The sequence below is a fragment of the Cajanus cajan genome, chromosome 3 (assembly GCF_000230855.2).
Source record: "Cajanus cajan strain Asha chromosome 3, NIPB_CcT2T_4, whole genome shotgun sequence".
Lineage (NCBI taxonomy): Eukaryota > Viridiplantae > Streptophyta > Magnoliopsida > Fabales > Fabaceae > Cajanus > Cajanus cajan.
In genome coordinates, this window is record NC_138519.1 from 44,872,410 (window position 1) to 44,887,602 (window position 15,193).

The following is a 15,193-nucleotide window of genomic DNA, read 5'->3' on the forward strand; positions in this document are numbered from 1 at the left end:
GCCGTTCTCCAAGCAGAATGGCCCATTCTGCAACCCGGACTTGGCTTTTCTTCTAGCTTTTCCTCCTCCTTATTTTCCTTTGCTGGTTTTTCATCTGCCTTCTCTTCTCTGTTCTCCTCAAGCTTGGCTTCAGCCACTGGTTGTTCCTACTCAAAATATAAAAAGGAACACACATAATAAGTACAAGAACTAATTAATGTAGACCAAGTTATAACACTATCAGCAAGAAAAAAAGTTTCACTAGGAAATCACAATGTCAACAGAAAGGTTATATCACCTGTTTTGCTTCCTCACCCATTTTTCGTATGAATGGAGACTGAAATGTTAGAAAAATTATAAGGAAGGAAGGAGTAGGAGGCGGAGGGATTTCTCGCGTGTGGCCTCCATTACACAACGCGCGGGAGAAGGAAGTTTTTGAAATCTCCAAATCTCCAGCTAGTGACCTTCTTTTAAGGGGTGGTCATGTGGATTATTTACGTCGGCCCTAGTAGGGTCCGACGTAAATTTTAAAATCTACGTCGTACACAATGCATAGCCGACGTAGATGTTAAAATTTACGTCGGATCCTAGGAGGTCCGACGTAAATAATTTAACAAAAATTACGAAACATGCCACCATGTTTTTATTACGTCGGGTATTGGTATGTCCGACGTAAAATAGGTGACGTGGTATACTAATTTTCCACTAGTGATATTCACATAGTCTCATACAATAAATTTCTCGTAATCATATACATCAAATAGTACATAAATCCTACCAAGAACTTATCCAAAACATGAAGCCATCATCAACTTTACATATAATGCCTCAAATCATCCATAGATCATATTCCTAATTTTACTTTCCACAAGAACCCACAGAGCACTCTAATTCATATCAAAACATATTTATTCTCAAAATTAATCACATATATACTCATCACATCCAACAAGAAACCCAACAAAACAATCAAAAAGCAAAATAGAAAATGTTCATATTTTGCCTGTTCCTAAAAGCATGCATCAGGAAAGGGATTGGGGGTTAATCCTACTACCCAATCCCACACCCCTGAGTGAGGTTTCTCACTCCCCCCTTACCTGGATAAGCAGAAGATGAAGCTAGAGCGGAATCTGGTTGATCTCCTTCTCTTGGTTCTCCTTAGTCTCTAGAGAGTGTGTCTAGAAATAGTGCCAGAGTGCTCTATTTATAGATTTCAAGAGTGGCCAAAATGACCCATTTCAGATCCAGAACGGCCCGTTCTGGATCTTTTCATAAGGTGGAAAAATTCACATTTAGAACGGCCCATTCTCAAACCAGAACAGCCCGATCCGGAGATGAGTTTTAACTCACAATGTCCATATTTGGAACCGCCTGTTCCCAACTTTGGAACGACCCATTCCAAACTAGGGTTTGGGCCATTTTGGTGGTTTGGAACGACTTGTTCCAAATTGGAAACGGCCCGTTCTGGGCTACCAAGATTAGGTCTTTTTAGTAGTTTGGAATGACCCGTTCTAATTTGGGAACGGCTCGTTTTGGGCTACTAAATCACCTCAATAAAATCTTATGAAAATTTCTAAATTACCCTCCATAAAAGGTATAAAAGTTGGGGTGTTACAGAATTGGTCAAGTACCATTTCATGTATTCTCGTATGTGAAACAATGGGCCTTGCATTGGATGACCCATTAATCTGTACTCACGTCTATTGTTCCATATGTCGATCCATTGAACATGTCTTATAACCTAATTTTCATCTTTTCTTCCCTTCATGTCAATTTTGTGTAGGTTATCCAAATCATTGGGTGGAGAAGGGACATCCTAGAAGAGACCAAATTGTAATTTCACTCTATCTGATTGGTGCCATTCAACAATTACAAAACAAATGATGGGGGTACACGCATGAAGTCCACAGTTAGGCATCTCTATATGCGTGCATGGGTATTTGATGTTTGTAAGCCTTGATATGGAGCCCATAAAATCTACAAATAAATTAAACTTTGTTACTTAAGATAATATGTAAAACAAAAGAAACAATTAAAACTTTGTTATGAAGATTTACCTGATCAGCCTGAATATGATCAAACATTAATTTGTACCCCCACAACATCATTGTGAGGTACATTTCAAAATTAAGTACTCTAACCTTGCTCCATTTGCAAACCAAAAGGAATGTTGGTGGTACTCTGGAAATTGGTGCAATATATGGCATGCAATGCCATGCTTAGGACTGTAACAATGATGCACAACGACCCATTATTCTGCTCGTAACATCTGTGGCTCTACACATTTCCCTGTATAACATAGCTAAACAAGCAAATACCCAACTATATCGTCGTGTTCCTCTAAGATTTATTAATAAAGATAAATACATAAGATGTACCTTATTGCCTGTTTTGTTAGGCATCAAAACACCTCCAATTAAACTTAATATATATGCCCTATAATGGGTGTGAAGTTCTTCTTGAGATGGTTCCTATGATAATTCCAACATATTTTCTCTCAGTTACTTTAGCTTTATCATAGAACCAATTAGTGACTTTCCTTTGACAGGCACGATGCCAAGATATGTGGAACACATTTATTCCTAGTCATACAATGTTGGGCCAATGACTGGTAATCCATCAACTCTTAGGCCGAGTTGAAGTGCAACATCCTCCAGGGTTATGGTGCATTCCCCTGTTGGAAAATGGAAGGTATGAGTCTCAAGTCTCCACCTTTTGACCAAAGTTTTCACCAATGCGTGATCCACCTTAAGCCGTCTGAGTTTTGCAACCCTAGAAAAACCAACTTCCTCTAGAATAAGAACAATTAGAGGGTGGGATTTTGGCATTGAGTGATAGTAAGAGAAAATAATATTTTTGGTCTCCTGCAATGATTAACAAAATTAGGCACATTATGTGTAAGAGGTAGATTGAAATTTTAAGTAAATAATGACATTGTGTAAAACTTATCGTTCTACCAATGAAGGTAGACCTGTGTTCGACTTGCTTTGACAACAACATATTTGATATTTGATAAGAGAGAAAGAAAACAAGGGAGGATGCAATTGAGAATGTAAGTTTGAAACGAAGCAAAGAAGGATAAAACTGAAAATGCAAGTTAATGATGGAGTTTAGGCTGAAGTAATGGATGGATTCTTGCTTCTTGTGACCTACTTCGAATATGAAGACCTTTTCCTTGAGCTTGCCATGATTCAAATGGAGGAAGAAGATGAATAGAATGATAGGAGAATCCCTAAGCTAAGGTGATGGAGGACCATCCAAGGAAGAGGAATACATGAAGGCCATTGGACCTTTGACAAGGTCCATGGTAAGGAAGCTAGAAGAGACATCTAAGGAGGAGGTGCTTCTTAGACCCTTGCTCACCATGAGCATTGTGTACTTTTCTCCTTAGTAGTATCTTGAGTAGTCCCATTGTATATATTGTATATAGTAGACTTTGTATAGGATTGTTTTGCCTTTGTATTTTGGAGGCACCTTTTTCTTTTTAGAAGTAGGCATAGGAGTGGCATTAGTAGACTAAAGTGTGCTCCTAGCATTTTAGCCAAATGTGGTCTTAGGATAAAGGTTTTACATATTGGACTCATTTAACTCCTAATTTTTCATAGATTTGCTTTAGCTAGGTTCCATTCACATTGAATGAATCTAACTAAACCAAATGAACCATTTTCAAACCGGGTGGAGTTAAATGAAACCAATCAAAACCGTCCACACCTTTGTGTTCACACCTTGTGTTCACATTGGTGCACACTTGGCCAAATGCTTGGACCTCTTTTCTCTCCTACACAAGGGCGGTTTAGGAAGGCTCAACCATGGTTCTTAGTGAACCATGGTCTAGCCTTTTCTTGCTCCCTAAGTTGGACGGACCCAACCATGGTTCCTAGTGAACCATGATCTAGTCTAGCTTAACCCCTAGGTGGCCACGCCTATATAGCCTCAAATTTTCACTTGTATGACACTTTTGGCATTAATGAGAAGTGAGTATTCAGATTAGAGATCAGATTTCTCTCCTCCCAAAGGTCCTAAACCTCTTTGTGCAAAACCAATCTCTTATCACTTTTTCCAAAGACAAGTGTGGCGGGTTGAAGAATGCTTATCCCTTCACCAAGAGTGGCGCATTCTTGAGAGGCTTCTCCACCATCTTAAGGTGGCCGTGAGGTTCCTCCCTCCATTGGAGCCTTACACAAGCATTGGAAGGATTCTAGGAGCCAAAGATCTAGGGAGAGACTTGAAGGAAGCTACATCAATCCGGGCCCCTCCAAAGTTCTTCCATCATTTGGTATCATGAGCTAGGACTCCAAGTAATCCGATTCCCTTGCTTTCTTTCTTTTCTTTTGCATGTCTTGAATCATCTTGGTAGAGTCTTGTTGCTGTTCTCCTTGTCTTCTTTTTCCTTTTTGAGTCTTGGTATGTTCTTGGAGTGATTCTTGAGTCACATTTATAAATCTATAGAATTCACTCACATTGTCTTGCTTTTCTTGGTTCATTTTTGATAATTCTTGTGAATCAATCTTGGTATGTGCTGTAGGTACTCTTTGTTTGTCTTTCTATATGAATTAGGATTGTTTTTATCTTCTTTTGAATTCCTATGGTATTCGGTCTTAAAAGAAAGTTCAAGAAAGAAACAAGAATGCATGCTTTTTCTTTTTGTAATCTACTAGTTTTGTCTTAGTTGTCATGTGTAGTTCTTTTTTTTGTCATTGCATCCGTGTTGTCCCATTTTTCTTTTTCAATCTTGTTCAATGAAAGCCTGTTCTTGAATGTGTCATTGCTGGTTGCATGATTAAATCATTCTTAGAGTGCTCACCAATTAATTCCTATGCATGTTATTAGACCTAACATGTTCTAGAGTCATTTTTGTGAAATTCTTTGCTATTAGTTTCATAGCAATATATGACCAGCAATTCTGTGGTGTGTCTTGTGCTTGCTTTGATTAAAGAAAAATTGAGAAAGAAGTGCATAGAAAACGCCTATTAAGTGTGCTAAAAGAAGTGACAAAATTGAATAAAAAACTAGTCACAAAAGTGCTGAAAATTTTGGTCTAAAAGTGCACTTGTATTTTCTTCTCTTCTTTATCTCCTTTTCTCCACTTGTTTTGGAAACCTTTTTGATGTAATTGGCCTCTGTCCAGTGCTTAATATTCTGTGTTTAAAGGAAAGAAAAGAAAGAAAAAGATTTCAAAAAGCAAAGAAAAAGAAAAAGAAAGCAAAAGAAAAGAAACTAGAAAAATTCAAGCTGAAAATTTGACAATTTTGTAGCACTTGGCCTAGTGAATTTGTGTGAATTTTTCATGCGGTTTCCTTCTCTTTACAGTGGCTGAAAAGAACTTTTAAATCATCATAGCATTGCACAAAATTTTATTTTGGTTTTTGTAATCAAATCTAGTGCCATTCTTAGGCAATTCTTTTGAGTGCTAGCCTTGAAATTAGCCTTATTTGTTGCTTTGTGTCTTCTTTGGCTCTCTTTGTTTGTCACATCAATTCCCATGAGAGTTTTGCCTATCCTAAATTGTGCTTTTCAGTTTTACTTCTTTGGCTTCTTTCCTCTCTTGTGTTGCTTGCTAAACTTGGTGAAACTATAAGCCTTGTTCAATCTATTACACTTGGAAGGAAGGTATAATTGAGGCATATTGGTTGACCTCAAAGGAGCTTAGCCTTGAAGGAGGATTGAGGTACAAACTGCTGAGTGAAACACCTTTTTGGAGGCTAACTTGTTTGCTCATTTTGCAGCCAAGACTTGCTTGAATTTTCAGGTACATTCTGGTGCAAAGTGGTGGCGGTTTTGAGTGGAGTTTGGTGGCGGCTTTGGTGCCTTTTGGTGGCGGCCTTAGTGGCAATTTTGTGGCTGTTTGTAAGACCTTGAAAAGGATTTGATTCCAGCCAATTTGGGGCACATCCCTGGACTAGAGGCTGTCCCAAACTGTCCAGCTATTTTGGTGGAAGAGTGGCCAAGAAGAACTTTTGTTTTGTATTGCTTATTTGAGTTGTAATTTCATCACTTAGCTTGAATAGTTTTGTGTCAATTTTCTTTGTATTCAACTTGCATTTAGGGGTGGCTGTTTGGACATTAAGTAAGCTCCCCCACCTCCTAAATAGTCCTACTTAATTTCTATTAGCCTCGATTAGTGCTTGTGGAAGGGTCCCCAAAGGCTTTAAGTGCCACCTTGGGCTTCCACTAGGAACCGGCTAGATTTAGTTTTAGCTTTCATAAACCGGATTTCTAGGTTGGTGAAAGTGTCCCAAAAAGCCTTAGGTGCTACTTGGACTTTCACCTTAGGATAAGCGACTAGTATATGCTTTATTTGCTTTCATTTTAATTGTTTAGCTCCTAGGTTCGTTTAGAAGGCTTCTATTGCCTACTAGGGGTTTCGTGCACACACACACACTACTTTACTTGTCTTGTGTGGAACTTTGTTTTGTAAGAAAAGTACAAAGGGGTTTAGTAATTTCCACTTGAAGAGGCTTGGTTATTAAGTGGCTCCTTGTAGCTCACCTCCCTTGATAGTGCAACTTGTATACTTAGACCTCTAAGTACTTAGTACTACACCAAAAAAAAAAAAAAAAAAAAAAAAAAAAAACTACAAGCTTTTGTGAAAACTTTTATCACTCACTTTGCAATTTTCAAAGACTTGTGAAAACCTTTTACCTTGCAAAAATGAGTGATCATTCTCATAATAGTAGTGTGCATGGTCATCACTCCCCTAAGAGCCATAAGAGTACTAAGGAAGAACTTAGGGAACTTAAGGAATACATTAGAAAAAAAGAACTAGAAAATGAAAAAAACAATGAAACAATTAGAGAGTTGTTAAATAAACTTGTTGTGGGTGAGACTAGCAAACCCCACGGCCATGAGGGTCATGGACCTTCTAGGCCCAAAGGCTATCACTCGCACACACATTCACTAACAAGTGAAGGGTTGCATAGTAGTCATCATGATGATGGTTACTACCAAAGACCCCCTAGGCACCATAGGCCTAAGCATGAAACAACTCCTAAAGAACCTAGGTTTGACCTTCCTCCCTTCCATGGCAAGGATAGTGTGGATGAATATTTAGATTGGGAGATGAAGGTTGAACAACTCTTCACTTGCCACAATGTAGGTGAAGACCGAAAGGTTCCCATGGCTACTCTTAGCTTTCAAGGGTATGCCATGTATTGGTGGACTTCCCTAGTTAGAGAAAAACAAATTCATCATGAGCCTCCAATCCAATATTGGAATGAGCTAAGGAGTGCCTTGAGAAGAAGGCACATTCCTCCATACTTTGAGAGGGAGTTAATGGACAAGCTCCAAAGACTCCAACAAAGAAATTTGAGTGTTGAGGAATATAGGCAACAAATGGAGTTGCTTATGATGAGAGCGGGAATTAGGGAGGAAGAAAGAACCACCATAGCTAGGTTTCAAAGTGGCTTAAACCTAGAGATTAGGGATAAAGTTGAGCTATTGCCCTATAGAGACCTAAATGAACTAGTTCAACTTTGTGTGAGGGTAGAACAACAATTAAAAAGAAAACCTAGTTTTAGGAAGGAAACTACCCCCTACCCTAAGAAAGACTTCAAGAAGGAGGGTACCCCCTACTATTCAAAGGATAAGTCACTAAAAGAGAAACCTAAGGAAAGACCGTCCCATGATACTAGGACTAGCTCCATAAAATGTTTTAAGTGCTTAGGAAGGGGACACATAGCTTCCCAATGCCCTACAAAAAAAACCATGATCATTAGGGGCAATGAGATCCTAAGTGAGGAGAGCACTTCATCTTCTTCATCCTCCTCAAGTGAAGAAGACGAAAGCCATAGTTCTAGTGAGGAAGCACCATGTGAGGGTGATCTATTAATTGCCCATAGATTGTTGACTAACCAACTTAAGGAACAAGACCAATCACAACGAGAGAATCTCTTTCATTCTAGATGCAAGATTTTCAAGAAAACATGTTCTCTCATTGTTGATAGTGGCTCTTGTAACAATTTTGTAAGCCAAAGGTTAGTTGATAAGCTTAACTTGACTACTATAGCCCATCCTAAATCTTACAAACTCCAGTGGCTTAATGAGGATGGACCTATAGAAGTCAAAGATCAAGTAAATGTGCCCTTTTCCATTGGGAAGTACAAAGATGAAATTTTATGTGATATCATTCCCATGGATGCAAGTCATATTTTACTTGGTAGACCGTGGCAACATGATAGACAAGCCATCCATGATGGTGTCACCAATAAGATCCGCCTAGTCCATCTAGGTAAAAAGCATACCTTGATCCCTCTTACACCTTCCCAAGTGTTAGAAGATCAAGTGGCCATGAAAAAGAAAATTGAGGAAGAAAAAAAAGAGAGAGAAAAAAAAAAAAAACCTCTTAAGTTGTGAAAAAGAGGAAGAGAAGGTTATAGAGTTGGAAGGAAGTGTCCCTTCCAAGGTAGTTGTCCCTAGGAGTCAATTTTCTATAAATCATTCCATTAAACAATGTCTCCTAGTTGATCAACCTCTTTTCCTTCTCTATGCTAAAGAGACACTTGCTGCCACAAATTTTGGATTTGAGTCTCTACCAAAGGGGGTTCAAAACCTTTTAAAGGAATTTGATGACCTATTTCCCAAAGAAGTTCCAAGTGGGCTTCCTCCTTTAAGGGGAATAGAACATCAAATTGATTTGGTTCCCGGGGCAAGCCTACCCAATAGGCCCGCCTATAGGACCAACCCCCAAGAAACAAAAGAAATAGAGACCCAAGTTGAAGATTTGATGAAGAAGGGATGGGTTCAAAAGAGCTTAAGCCCTTGTGCTGTGCCGGTTCTTTTAGTTCCAAAGAAAGATGGGACTTGGAGAATGTGCACGGATTGTCGAGCTATAAATAATATAACCATTAAGTATAGGCATCCAATCCCTAGGTTAGATGACATGCTAGATGAGTTGCATGGAGCACTCATATTTTCTAAAATTGATCTTAAGAGTGGTTATCATCAAATAAGGATCAAGGAAGGAGATGAATGGAAAACCGCTTTTAAAACCAAGTTTGGATTATATGAATGGTTAGTCATGCCTTTTGGTTTGACCAATGCTCCTAGCACCTTTATGAGGTTAATGAACCATATCTTAAGGGATTGTATAGGTAGGTTTGTAGTTGTTTATTTTGATGATATCCTAATCTATAGTAAAAGCCTTAAAGAACACCTAGAACACCTTAGAAATGTCTTGCTTCTTCTTAGGGAAAACCATCTCTATGCTAACTTAGAAAAATGCATATTTTGCCAAGAAAGTGTGAATTTCTTAGGGTTTATAGTTAGCAAGGAGGGGGTTAAGGTGGACCCCGAGAAGGTTAGAGCCATCCAAGAGTGGCCTACCCCTAAGAATGTGGGAGACATTAGGAGTTTCCATGGTTTAGCAAGCTTCTATAGGAGGTTTGTTAAAGACTTCTCCACCATAGCATCTCCTCTTAATGAGTTGGTCAAGAAGGATGTGCCTTTTGTATGGGGGGAGAAGCAAGAGAAGGCTTTTCATAACTTAAAAGACCAACTTACACATGCACCTATTCTAGCTCTTCCAAACTTTTCTCAAACTTTTGAGCTAGAATGTGATGCAAGTGGTTTAGGGATAGGTGCGGTCCTACTTCAAGGTGGCCACCCCATTGCTTATTTTAGTGAAAAACTTAGAGGTCCCACCTTGAATTACCCCACCTATGATAAAGAGCTCTATGCTCTTATAAGAGCCCTCAAAACTTGGGAGCATTATTTAGTGACTAAAGACTTCATCATTCATACCGATCATGAGTCACTAAAGTATTTGAGAGGGCAAGGTAAGTTAAATAAGAGACATGCTAAGTGGGTAGAATATTTAGAGCAATTTCCATATGTGATCAAGTACAAGAAGGGAAAAAGTAATGTGGTGGCCGATGCCCTTTCTAGAAGATACACATTACTTACTACCTTGAGTTCCCAAATTCTTGGATTTGACAACATTAGGGAATTGTATGAAAATGATCTAGATTTTCAGTCCACTTACAAGCAATGTCTTAAAAGGGCCTTTGATGGATTCTACATCAATGATGGGTACTTGTATAAAATGGGAAAGATTTGCATACCCAAAGGATCCATTCGAAAGCTCTTAGTAAAGGAAAGTCATGAAGGAGGTCTCATGGGCCATTTTGGAGTTGATAAAACTCTAAGTTTTGTAAAAGAAAAATTTTATTGGCCACACATGAGAATAGATGTCCAAAGGCATTGCTCAAAATGCATAGCTTGTTTACAAGCTAAATCAAGAGTTATGCCTCATGGACTCTATACACCTCTACCTATAGCTAGCACCCCTTGGGAAGACATTAGCATGGATTTTGTACTTGGTCTCCCAAGAACCCAAAGGGGTCATGATTCTATCTTTGTGGTAGTGGACCGATTTTCAAAGATGGCTCACTTTATTCCATGCCACAAGGTAGATGATGCTAGCCATATCTCAAGACTATTCTTTAAAGAAGTTGTGAGATTACATGGAATCCCTAAAACAATAGTCTCGGATAGGGATGTTAAGTTCCTTAGTCACTTTTGGAAAACACTTTGGGAAAAACTAGGAACTCAACTTCTATTTTCTACTACTTGTCACCCACAAACCGATGGGCAAACTGAAGTAGTAAATAGATCCTTATCTACTCTATTGAGGGTCATTTTAAAGAACAACAAGAAGTCTTGGGATGAACATCTTCCTCATATAGAGTTTGCATATAATAGGGTAGTCCACAAGACTACCAATCTTTCTCCTTTTGAGGTTGTTTATGGCTTTAACCCTCTCACACCTTTGGATATACTTCCTTTGCCTAGTACTTCTTCTTATGTTCACAAAGAAGGAGTTTCTAAGGCTGATTTTATAAGAAAACTCCATGAGAAGGTTAAAGACCACATAGAAAAACAAACTCAAAAATATATGGAATACAACAACAAAGGGAGAAAACAAATTATTTTTGAGGAAGGAGACTTAGTTTGGCTTCATTTGCGAAAGGAAAGATTTCCTACTCAAAGGAAGTCTAAACTAAGTCCGAGAGGAGATGGTCCATTAAAAGTACTCCAAAGAATAAATGAAAATGCCTACAAAATAGATTTACCTTCTGATTATGGTGTTAGTAGTACATTTAATGTTTGTGATCTTATGCCTTTTTCAGGGAATGCTAACATGGATGATGAAGAGGTAGATCTGAGGACAGATCCTTCCCAAGAAGGAGGGTATGATGGAGGACCATCCAAGGAAGAGGAATACATGAAGGCCATTGGACCTTTGACAAGGTCCATGGTAAGGAAGCTAGAAGAGACATCTAAGGAGGAGGTGCTTCTTAGACCCTTGCTCACCATGAGCATTGTGTACTTTTCTCCTTAGTAGTATCTTGAGTAGTCCCATTGTATATATTGTATATAGTAGACTTTGTATAGGATTGTTTTGCCTTTGTATTTTGGAGGCACCTTTTTCTTTTTAGAAGTAGGCATAGGAGTGGCATTAGTAGACTAAAGTGTGCTCCTAGCATTTTAGCCAAGTGTGTGTGTGCACGCACCCCTAGTAGGCAAAAGAATTAAGCCTTCTAAACGTTTTGGAAGCAAAAGTAAAAATCCTAGACAATTATACTAGTAAAACTATAAAGCATGCAATGGAAAGCAATTTAGAACATACACTAGTCGAGGTCCTAGTGAAGGTTTTCAAATCACCTTCTCTACACGCTCTAAAACCCAAGTTGAAGAGGTTTAAAATGGCCAATTACAAACCAAGAGAAAGAAAGAGAAGGCCTAAAACAAAGTTGGCCGAAAACAAGAAAGCAAAGTAAAAGATGAAAGCAAGAAATTTAAGTCTTCAAAACTCCTTCTCTTTGGCTCCTTCACAAATAGCAAACATGTTAGCACCTCTCCAAAGTGTTTACTCTCCTTTTGGTTTAGTGAAAACCCTTCCAAAGGCTAGGTTGGGTTTTGGTTCACTCCTCCACTCAATCCACCAAAGGATTGCTACTTTGCTAGATAGGTGCTTCACCTACAATCAATGAAAACCAACCAAGAGCAAGAGTTCCAAAAAGATAAAACTGAAAAGGCACAATTAGGAAAGCTTAACTCAAAGAGAATTTATGGAGACAAACAAAAGAGGCCAAAAGAAAGACAAGCAAAAAATTAAGACTCAATCAATAAAGGATAGCACTCAAAAGAATAAACCTAGAATGGCACTAGAATGGGTTTGTGTTTAAGTTTCACTTGCTTAAGTCTTTTAATGTTTTCGGTCCAGCCAAGGTATAAGTCCCAAAAATATGTCCAAATTGTCAAATGTCCAACTCCAAATGCAAAGGGAATGGTCCAAGTCCACAAGTCTAGCAACAAGTCCTTTTTGTCCAATATTTTTTTTTTGTTCTTGTTCTTTTTGGGTTCACGGCCTTTTGCTTTTTTAATTGTCCTTGGGTCAATTTTTTTTTTTTTAACTTTTTCAGCCCAATTAGTTGCTTAGGTTTTGCACTTGTGGTGGCACAAAAATTAGGTCAAAAATATGTAGCATAGGAGCAAGACAAGTGGCGCATCCTTAGAGGTTCTTTAAGGAATATTTTGAGTGGAATTGGTTTTGTACTATTTAGGTCAAGTTGTTTTAGCACAAAATATCCAGCACCTCTTAGATTCTTTTAGGGTTCTTGGAAAACAAGAAAGCAACTTAGACAAGTGAAAATGCAAGGGTAAAGATGGGCGGTTTTTCTAGCATGTGCAAGAAGGTTCACACATGGAAAATCATGGCAACATAGAACATGCTAGAAGCTATTAGCATGCATGAATGACCTAGATAGGAATTCTATATGACACGCCCACTTAAGATGTATGCATCATGGTATTTTTCATGTTTTCATGCAAGGTGTTTGGGCACATACATGGAAAATATGTAAGACAAAATATAGGAAGTAAAAAAATGACAAAACAATAGGTAGATTCAAAAAGAAAAATGCATGAACATGTAATACTCAACCTAGCATAGAAATATGACAACCTAACAATGGAACCTAAAACATGGAAGGTTCAAGGAAAACAAGTATGAACCACACAAAAATATTCGGTCAAGAGAGGAGAAGAAGAGAAATGACCGAATACCAAAAAAATAGAGAACAAAGAAGACTCAAAGGGAAATAAGGAAGGAAAACATTTACCCTTGAAGAACCATGGCTCTAGATACCACTTGATGGAAGGTGGCTTAGTTCCATGCACGCCCTTGATCTTGGTTCAACAAGGGAGACTCCAAAAGATGATGAAAAATGAAGGAGATGGTGGCGGAAGCACAAAGGTGAAGGTGAAGAGGGTTTGCTCAAGGTTGTTTCATCCAAGTGTAGGATGAAACCTATTTAGGGTTTTGCTTTTATGGTGGAGATGGGAGGAGGTTAGCCAAAGGCAACCTAGTGCTAAGGAAAAGGTTGGTGTTTAGGGTGATGGAGGTGGCACACAAGGTGTATGGGAGGTGTTTGGTGGGGTGTTGCTCCTTTTGGCTAGCTCACTTCACTAAGGTTGGTGAAGGCCACCCAAGGTAGGCCAAACTCACTCACTCACAGTGGTGGAAGGAGGAGGAGAAGGGGAGGAGGCCGTGGAGTTCCTAGAGACTAAGGAGAATGACAATGAGGCAAAATGCACACTCAATATCATTAATATCCAAAGTGTCTACAAGGAGCTAGACTAGGGGAATATATAGGAAGGCTTGCATTTAGGGTTGCATTTAGGGTGAGTGGCCGAATTTCACTAGGGAGAAATGCACCCTAAATGAAATGCCAAATGCAACCCTAGATGCTACTTGGTGGCCAAGTTTGGCATCTTTAAGGGTTTAGGTTGGCTACAACAAGGTGCATGATAAGTCCATGCATCCTTGGCCCTCCAATTGGGCCTAAACCTACCTAACACCAAAAAAAATGACCAAACAACACCACTAAGTGTGCGTCACCTCCTTAATGGATGCACCCTAGCCCAATTAAAATCCTAAGCATCTAAATTACCCGAAAATACAAGGGCAAAAATGGGAAATACAAAGAAATAAATCCTAGGACTAAAATACCCCAAAATACAAGGGTAAAAATGGAATAAAGCAATAAATTCTATACTACTCAAATTAGCCATAGTCATGAACCATGTGATGGGTCTCACATGAAGTGAAGTACCAAGGATGGTGTAGACCCCTAAAATTGTCCGGGTCGGAAATAAAGCTTGAAGACTCTCGAAGACTGAAGGAAGATCAGCCAGAAGGACTCCTGAAAGGCCCTAGGAGGGTTCTCTGTAGGTCTAGAGGTCTTAGAATAGCTCAAAATAAGGAAGTGGAGGGAATGAAGCCCAATACGGCCGTACTGAACTTAATACGGCCGTATTGAAGCTTCAATACGGCCGCCGTGAACTCAATACGGCGTATTGAAGTTTCTGAAACTTCAATACGGCCGTACTGAAATCAATACGGCCGTATTGAAGCTTCAATACAGCCGTATTGAACTTAATACGGCCGTATTGAAATTTCTGAATTTCAATACGGCCGTATTGAACTCAATACGGCCGTATTGAAGTTCAAAAAATTCAATACGGCCGTATTGCTTCTGTAGGCCGTATTGCGCCTATTCCCTATAAATATGATGTCAATTGGACGTCATTCCACACTTTCACACTCAGTTTTGACTCCCTCCTTGAGTATTCTGGGGTTTTTGAGCAGTGTTCTGCCCTAGAAATCTCTCTGGGAGTCGATCCGACGAAGTTCTGGAAATCCGAGCACTTAGCTTGGAGATTCGAACCTAGTCGAAGGGAAATCCTCCGGATTTCCATAGTCAAAATTTTATAGGAGGGAGCGAGCGGGCTTGTAGAGCGAGGGAACGCCAAAAAGCTTCCCAGTTTTACGAAATATATAAAAGCACGCTTCAAAGGTTTCTTCTTAAAATCCTTCCTTTTACTGCTTTCTGTGTGCATATTTAAACTGTCATCATGTAGATAGTTAATTTATAATCGTTTAGAATAAATAGGGGTAATTTAGTAATTTTACGCTGTTATTTTAGAAAATAATCTGTCATAGGGAACCCGAAAGGGGCGCTGTGGGGTGCTAACACCTTCCCCACGCGTAACCGACTCCCTTACCCAACTCTGGTTGTAATGGCCAAAGTTGATTTATAAAATCAATTGCCTTATCCCTTTTTCCAATGTTTTGAGTAAAACATTGGTGGCGACTCCACGAACCCTCCTTTTGCGAAAACCACTAATCCATGGAGGGTCCCGCTTGGGATTA